We start from the raw sequence: 9193 nt of genomic DNA, 5'->3' as shown, positions 1-9193 counted from the left end.
CCGGCTAGGAGAGCCCTTTCTAACTTGAAACAGAGGGTTTTTTGAGCTCACTTCCAGTCTATTAGCCTTATCTTGCTGTTTTGTAATTCCTCTCCTAAAGATGCCAAACCAAAGCTCGTGCCAAACCAAAACATCTCCACAGTTTATCTAACAGGGGAGGAGCACGTGATAGTGGCCCAGAGCCTGGAGCAGGATGGCAGCTGGGGCCTGCAGAGCAGCCAGGCAGTTAACACTGGTGAAGCACCAGACCTCCCCAGTATAACACCAGAGAAAGACAAGAGGCACATTAGAGGATGCTTTGACTCTTCTGCCTGGTTGGACAGGGTCATCAGAGAGGGGAAAGACCATGGAAATGTCAGTCACTGCTCACATATCCCTCCCCTCCCACCCCCTCCCACACCTGCCAGACCCCCAGCTCCTCTGTTCCTCTTCCCAGAGGATCTGGAGGTGGTTTTGCCAACTTGCTCTCTCCAGCAGACATGAGCCATCCTGCTCCACAAGGTGCTGCAATTCTGGCTCCAGCACCAGTTCCTGCAGCTGTACTGCCTTAGCTCTTAATTTAATGATTTACTTCAGTGATCCACATTGAGGCACCTCCTGCCTTTCTGCACATGGTGCCAGCATGTTCTGATTGCTGATAATACTGGTGGAGGCTGGAGCATGGAGCTGCACGTGCTCACTACCTGCAGGGCAATTGGGCACATCACCTGCTTGATCTTCAAACTCAGATACTCCTCCTAGAGCTCTTCAGCCTATCTCCCCCAACCCATGTTCCCTAGGGCCCAAACACTTCCATGTTGTCTTCTTTTCAAGCAGGGGATTCAGTGACTGATTCAGGGGCCCCAAGCACTCTTGGGGGTCTATTTGGGGGCACCATTGTTTCACAGGGCAGTTAAGGATGCTTTGGTGGAGCTTCCCTCTATGCTGCTATTTTGGGTGCTTTGCCTAGTGAAGCTGTTCTCTGCAGCTCCTCTAGTGACCTTCTTGGTTGTGTGAGAGCCCGAACATGGGAAACCCCCCACCCAGGGAAATTGTAGTAAGGTCAGATGCTCACATTTAAACATTTTCTAACACACTGCATAGCCCTTTTCATCCTATCTGGAAGGTCTGCTGTCTGCTAGAGGAAAATCCTACCCCTTCATCTCACTCCCAGGAGCAGGACAGGGCTGGGAGCTGGTTCCTGGGCTGGACCTGTCCCAGCAGCAGCTGCTGCTGTTCAGTGGGTCACAAAATCAGCCTGAGAGTAATCAGGATCTGTCCTTCCCTGGAAGAACCAGTTCCCCAAGTAGCAGCAAATGGTACTTTCCCCTGGGCAGAGGCCAGGGCCCTGTCCTGCTCAGTGTTGCTTTTCAGATAGGCAGGCTGCAAGTTGTGTGGTTCAGGTGAAAAGAGGAGATAGTGAAGCCAGGCTGTGAGCACAGAGCTCTCAGGAGCAGCCAGGGAGACAGAATGAGCCAGCAGGGCTTTGCCCATGATAAAAGCCCCAGCACCCACGTGTGTAATCAGGAGAGGGCAGCCCTGACTCTTAACTTCATCTCTAGCAAGCCAGGCTGGGTGGAGTGACACAGGCACCCAGGATCCCGGAGCTGGAGATAATGAGGCACCCCAGGAGGCAGAGCTGCAAGGGAGAGAGGGGGCTGCCTCTGGCAGGGAGAATTTCCCACCATGGCAGGTGGTGGTGCAGCCCAGGAAGCCATGCAGCTGTGGTGAGCCTCTCTGCATGGTTGGTACTTTGGGAACAGCGCTGGTTCTCCCTCCCTTGCCCTGGGTCATTGTGGGAGAAATCTCCCCATCACTATTTCAAGGGAAAGAAAAGCCAGGGAGTAAAAGAGAGAGATGTGCAGTGGCTCAGCACTGGGGGCTGCAGATCCTCCACCACCAGCATCCCTAGGTGGTCCCACCACATCCACTCTGACTCAGAGGCACTTGCAGGCTTGGAGAATTGCTACTCGCTTGCAGTAGCCTTTGTGTGCACCTGTGCCCAGGCTTGGGCTTCCTAAAATTGTATAGTACTGAAGCAGGTCCCAGCCCCAGCTTTGCAGCCCCCACCATGCCTCTGGGGACAGCTTGACCCCATCCCCATGCCCACCCTTCTGGGAGGAGCTGCTCCACCAGTAAGGGCTCCACACTCACAAAGTCATTGCTCTCTCCCTTATTTTATTTTAACTTTATTTTTTTTCCCTTTTTTTCACCAAGCAGTGTGTCAGAGGAGCCAGACAAGCTGGAGATGATGCTTTCAGCTCTCTGCCAGGGGTTACAGGTTTTTTGCCCACCATTTCTTTGAGGGTGGCACAGCCCCAAGCCTTGGTCCAGCTGGTGGTGCAGTGCTGGGCACTTGCCAGCCCTGATCTGTGACTCAACAAAATCACCCACCCTTGTAAACAGGCACCCCAGAGCGCCCTGAGAAGGGGGGTGTCCTTGGCGCCCTCCCAGCATCCCCCTGGTGCTGGATGCCAAGAGAGAGCTTCAGCTGCCTTGGCCAGCCATGCACCCCGTGAGCTCTGGCTGTGCTCCCAGCCATCGGGCACATGCCATGGAAACCCAATGAAAACCTGTTTACAGCTCTCAAAGCCTTCTGCTTTGCTGGGTTTTTAATTTTCTCAGAGAGTGCTGTGTGTGTATGAGCTTTCTCCCTCTTCCTGGCCCCAGGGGTTCTCTCTGGAGAGGGATCAGAAACCACCACTTGATGCAGTGGGAATTGCTTATCCTTCTTGGGAAGGCTGAGACCCCAGGATGGGGCAGGAAGAGAGAGATATCTGAACTGTCACCATGCCCCATGTTATCCTGGTGAGGTCACAGTGGTAGCTTTGAGAAGGCTGGGGCTGGGGAGCAGACTAGAGCCAGCTTTAATTTGCCAATATTCTTTGCCTTTCCTGCCGGGAAAGGAGCCAGGGCACAGCAGAGCCGTGAAAAAGGTCCCTAGCCCAACAAGAAAAATAAGTTTGGAAGGAAATGCTGCTGGTGGCTTCTTCCAGGCTTAGGCTGAGGAGCTGAAGAGCCCTGGGGAGCAGAGACTCAGCCCAAGCCCTGCTTTGCTGCCATCTGCTGCCCAGTGAGCCCAGACCAAACACCACTCAGCTCTGAGGAAAACCCGGAACAATTGACTTCCTTAGCTGAGGAATGTTCCTTTCACCCCAATAAAACATTAAAAGCAGCCCATTCCCTTTTTCAAAAGGGAAGTGTTTGACCTGCAGAGACAAAGAGGTTGAAGAGCATCTAGCCCGGGGCAGGGAAAGCTCTGCTGGCAGGCAGCTGCCTGCCGAAAGCCTCTTCCTGCCTGGCTTCAGCCCAGAAATAAATCTCAGGAACACGATGGGACGTTTGCAAGGTGTCCTCGGTGCAGTGCGGGTTGATATGCCCTGGCTCTGCCTGGGACTGCCAGTTAGTCCCCAAGATAGCATCTGAGGTCTCAGAGCCAGCATCACACAGTGCCAGTGCCAGGCAAAGCCAGGCTGCTCCTGCTGCAGTAGTGATAGCCTTTGTGTACTTGTAGCTGCAAACACCTTTGTCTGTAAGAAATGTACCCAAATTTACCAAATCCATGTAACATGGGGGCCCAAAAGAGGCAATTGTTTGCTTCTGTGCCCTCTGCTCTCAGAGCTGTTCCATCCCCCTGTTTCCCCAAGTCTCAGCTCCATAGACACCCCAGCTGCCACCAGCCCCAGCTACACCCTGGAAGGGTGGGTGGGTGGAAAACTGATGGTGAAAAAGCCCAAAAGGTTCCTGCTCTCTGCAAATATAGACAGATTTTAATGGAACTGTTCTAACTGCTCCCTGTGGTGCTCTGTGCTCCTCAGCAGTCAGGGACAGGAGAGTCAACCCCTCCCCGAAACAGCAAAAGCCCAGTTGGGAGGACATGCCCAGGGCTGGCAGGGCTGTTCAGGTTGCATGGTTAATTCACTCCACTGCACCCCTTATCCAGGCGTCCATCTCTGAGTCCTGGTGTCCCTTTGGGCCTTGCTGTACCAGGAGGCGAGTCCCAGGGCTACTAAACATCAGCCTTTCCCATCACCAGCAGCCAGACCTGGAGGTTTCTGCCGCGGGGTCCGCTGGCTTCCAGTCGTTTACACGGAGTGTCCAGGTGGTGGCATATGTGGACTGTGGTCAGTGGCTCCACCATAGGCTTGGCTCAGTCAAGGCGTCCTGGCTGGGCCCCGCAGCCGGTCCTGGTCACCCTCTGCCCAGGGATGTTAGGGATGTTTGTGACCAGGTGACGATCACCTATGGTTGGGAAGTCCCTGCAGCACAGAGGACACATGCACCCAGTGCTGTTCCCTTTTCCTGCTACTGTTGAGCAGGAAGACAAGTGGGAGCTGCAGACTGGCTTGTGCTCACTTGGTCTGCAGCTTCTGTCACTTACGGATCTGGCACTGCTGCTCTTTAAGCATCACTGAGGCCCAAGCACTGATGGGGGTCCTCCCTCCCCATCACCCTCTGAGCAGGGATTTAGGTAGGGGATTCTCTTACTGCCAGCCTGCTGGTGTTGCCTGCGCCCTGGAAGCCATTTTCATTCTGTCCAACACGGCACTCTTGATCCATTACTTTTCCATGACCAACAAAAATGAGCTGCCAGGATGATGCCCCAAGGGATCTGGGTGGCTTTCCAGGGGTTTGGCCATCATGGAGCAGATGCCTGAAAACGTCCCCACCTGGCAGCTGCCAGAGAAGCAGCATGAATATGCAGTGCTGGGTTGGGTACTCCCCTCCTGGTTGCCATGCAGGTCTGAGGGCTATTTCCTTCTAAACTGAAGGTGGCCATGGATTACAAGAGCTCAGGCTGGAGCATCTGTGCTGCCTCCCATGAGATGGCTTGTGGACAAGGCATGGCCATCTCCTCCACTAAGGAAACTCTCTCCATAAAACCTCCCTTGAGCTTTTCTCCCAACAGCCAACTGCTTGTTCAGGGACCACTCACCTGCCAGACAGATGTTATAATCTCTCTTGGTTGTTGTGTTCAGCAAGGCACCAAGGTGACACATCCAGCCAGCTCCCAGGGCCACCATCATTTTCTCCTGTGATTAACCTTGGGGACCTATGTGGCATGGTGCCATTTACAGATGGTGGCATTGCCCAGGTGACATTACCTCGTGCTACCATCAGTCTGCAGCAGATGTGATCCAGAACTCAGTACTGGAGAGATGTAGAACATGCAGGTTGGTCCAAAAGCAAGGGTGGAACACTACAAGCCGCAAGTTCTTAAACACACTGGATTGTCAGATTTGTGCTTCTGGCTGCTGCCTCTTATGGTAACTGGGAAAAGCTTCAAAAGGATCATCAGCAGTGAGCATTAGCTCATGGGGTGGAAATTATAATGGGAGAAAGCCACGTACAGGGCCATCAAGTGAGGCAGAGGAGGCTGAAGGGCAGGTGCCAGGATGGCCTCAAAAGCCACCTCAGTTGCAGGGTAAGGGGGGGGGGGGGGGGGGGTGTGACAGTGCCCATCCCAATCCTCCCTCTTTTACCTCCAGCTGGGGAGTCAAGGGGTGCAAGGCAGGGCTGTCCCCAAAGCCCATCCCCTCCATGCTCCATAGGATCCTGTTCTCACACCATCCCTGACACGTCCTGCATGAAGTCAGCTCACTCCGTCTTGGGCTTCACCACTGCTGCTTCTGCTGTAGTTAGCTACTAAAGATTGCTGCACCCCGGTTCCAGGGGACACTGCACCCCGGTTCCTGGCGACCCCTGCGCTGCCCTGCACAGCACTGCACCGCACCCCAGCTGCGCAGGGCAGCTCTCCCAGCTCAGCACTGATGCTGGCTGCTACGCTGGCCTGTCAACAGATGGAGCTAACGACCTGCCTGGTCCCCTAGCCACCCTGCACCTGATTCCCACAGTGCTGAGGCCAAGGCCGGGCCAGGGCTGCAGGAGGGGTCGGTGGCCAGCCGAGGAGCTGGAGCAGCCCGTGGCTGGGTGGGATGGGAGGCTTGGCAGCCAGAGTGGCCACGTCCGATGCTCCATCCCTAACCTGTCCCGTGGCCACAGGACTAAACGTCCCACCAGGCTCCCCTTGCACAAACAGCGATGCCAAATGGACACCCAGCCCCAGTGGGGTCTGACATGGGGAGAACTCAGGACAGTAGCCCAGAGGAGGGTGATGATGGGCATCAGCGGAAGCCAGGAGAGGCTGGGGGGTTGCTGCATGGATGCAGGGTGCCATGGCAGCCTGGCTACGGTCTGGAGGAGCTAGATGTCAGGTCTCCTCCATCTCAAAGGGTCGGGCTCCTCCATGATTAACTGCTGGGCTGTGCTGCAGATTAGCCGTGGGACTGCTGCGTTTGATGTACGGGGCAGGAGGCCGGCAAGGGATTTTCCTCCCCTTCTGGGGTTAATCCTTCCCTGCCTATCGCAGCCCTTTGATTGCAAAGCCCTGCAAGATAAACCTCCTTAGTCACCATCAGACATCAGGCACCAACCAAAATGATGTGGACAGGAGTGTGGGCTTGGGGAGATGCAAGATTTGGGAGTTTTCCTGCAGCAGCTGTTGGCTACAGAGTCTGCGTGCTCCTAGCAGCCTTGAAGCCACCCTCCAGAAAGGCAGGAAAGTGCTTTTCTTTTTACTGATCTTGATTAATTCTGCTTTTTTAACCAGAGATCTAACATTGTGAGAAAAGAAAAAAAAAAGCATCAAAGCCCCAAGCACTGCCCCCCACCCTCTCTGTTTGAATGAAAGCTTTACAAAGTCAGAGAGCTTCAGCAAATCTCTAGCACACCCACAAACATGCGGTTTGGGATATGGCAATAGCCATACCACTCTGCTGCTAGCCCCAGCCAGTTTTTATCATACACATGTAACAGCCATAAAAGCCAGCCTGGAGCAAGCAGGGCTGTTTTTGCAGGAGTGGGCGAGTTGGGGATTTTAATGAGCCTCACTCCTCTCATAATTTTTCTCTTTAAAATGCCAAAAGGCACCAGCCCAAGATGAGGCTTAGAAAATTCCTGTAAAATAGCTTGTAAGTATCTAAAATCCTCCCAGTTTCCTTCTTTTTGGCTTAGAAATGCCACCTCCAAAGCAGCTCTGTGGGGTGCAGGAGGACGTGGAGAGGTTTCATTGGTCCTCTTCCCATCACAGGGAAGGAACTGCTGAGGGGATGTTGCATGGTCTGTGCTGTGCTGCAACAGAGGGATGGATCTGATGGAAGGGGGACAGCCAGGGATGCAGAACGGGGGTGTCCTCAGTGCCTGGCACGACTGGGTGTTCCCTGTCTGGCTGCCAAACTTGGGGAATTAAAGTTCTCCTTAGCCCCATCCCTGCACCTGACTGCTCCTCACACAGCCTTGTCCAGCTCAGTTTTGTGAAATACCTTTCACATAACCTGGTCCAGGCTTGACTGTCCTCCTATGGTGCCTGAATCATTTGTCTTAATATCTAACCCTTGAGCTTTCTCATTGCAAATTAAGTTGATTAAATCTTGGCCCAACTCCCACAGACCCTGAGACCAATTGATCACTGTTGTCTCAGAGGTCTTGGGAGGCTCTTATCATGTCCCACTCTGTCTCCAGCTTTCTAGAGAAAACAAACCCCATCTCTTCACCCAAGCCGGACCATCCACTTTGTCATCCCTGCTGCTGTGCTGACTCCTCTGAGCATCTGCATCCCACCCTGTGAAAGCAGTTCTGAGCCCTGTGGGACTCACTTTGATTTGTGTTCAAAGGAGGAACCTCAGTGCCCTGAAAACCACCCTAAGCTGCTTGTTTTGCCTACGCACTTGAGTGCACACATGAGGTGAAGCCAGGCAGATGACTTTCAGGATTCATGTGAGGTATGGCCATCTGGTCTCCCATGTCAGTACATGCTGGACTTGATGTGCTCTCAGTGATGCTGGAAACCAGAGCTGCATTCTAGGCAAAGCACTCTGCCATCTGTTTCACTCAGAAATGCAGCTCTGATTTCAGCAAACAAGGTTCATCCACTGGTGGATATGGGGCCTGGGGTCCACCACACTTCTAGCCTTGAAGTAATAGAATCATAGAATGGTTTATGTTGGAGAAGACCTTTAAGATCGAGTCCAGCCCTTAGCCTAACACAGCCAAGTCCACCACTAAGCCATGTCACTAAACACCACATCTACATATCTTTTAAATACCTTCAGGAACGGTGACTCAATCGCTTCCCTGGAGAGCCTTTTCCAGGGCTTGACAACGTGCTGCCTGTCCAGCTTTTCAGTCAAAGATGCTCCAATCTGAACGTGGAGGTAGCCAACTCAGCCTGCCCAGAAGATGCTGTGCTTTGCCCAGCTGCCTCTTGACTTTACTTTTCCCTGTGACCAACATCCCAAATCCCTCCACATTTGAGGTCAGCAGAAAGCCCTCTCTGGCTTCCCAGAATTCAATGCCAGGGATATAACATTTTTCACTCACTCCCCTGCCAATCGTCCTCCTCTTCCCCCTGCTTTAGGATTTAAGAAAGAAAGATCCACCAGGCAAACAGCTCAAAGCCAACATCTGAGCAATTCTTGAAGTGCTTTCTGCCCACTGCTAGACTCCTCGTCACCAATCTGATCGGTAGACTAAACAGCAAGGACCCAGGCTGATCCTCCCCTCCACTGCTCCAGCCTGGAAACAGGGGGGGCTCGAGGGAGCGCAATGGTTTGCATCAAAACTGGCAGCACCGTCCCAACGGAGAAGGCCAAGGGAATCCTGCAGCTCCTTAATGGAGGTGGGTGGGAGGAGGTGGAGGAAGGGCTGAAGGGACCCTGGAAAATACAGCCCAGGATGTGGGAAGTGGGGAGCCCCTTGGGCTGGGAGCTCACTCCCCACAGGATGAGTGGCCACAGTCCTCCAGCTTTGCATTATCCCTCATGCATTGCCCGTCATGCATGTCCAAGCCCAGCATGCCAGGGCTGGGGTTTTGAAAATGTCTTTTTTTCCCTTTCATTTGCCAAAAACCTTCTCTTCCTTGTGCTCCTCATGCTCTCCCCACAGACAACACAGACAATTTTCCCTAAGGGCTGGGGGACTCATACGGAGCAGCTGGCGCCGTTATCTGGGAGTGACTCCCTTATCTGGCAGCCGATTTTGGCTCCAGGGAGTCAGCACCTCTCAGGTGAGGAAGCTTGGGTTACCAGCTGCCCGTGCCGGGCACCCACAGGGAGATTATCAACCCAGCCACCTTCTCGTCTGGCCAAACCACATCAGATAGTGGTGCTTGGTCATCCCTGGGGGTGACAGGGTGGAAATGGGACATTGCAGCCAG

This window comes from Indicator indicator, chromosome 18 (genome assembly GCF_027791375.1).
Source record: "Indicator indicator isolate 239-I01 chromosome 18, UM_Iind_1.1, whole genome shotgun sequence".
In the NCBI taxonomy this organism is placed as follows: Eukaryota; Metazoa; Chordata; class Aves; order Piciformes; family Indicatoridae; genus Indicator; species Indicator indicator.
The sequence above is the reverse complement of the archived record's forward strand: the minus strand, read 5'-3'. Positions refer to the sequence as shown.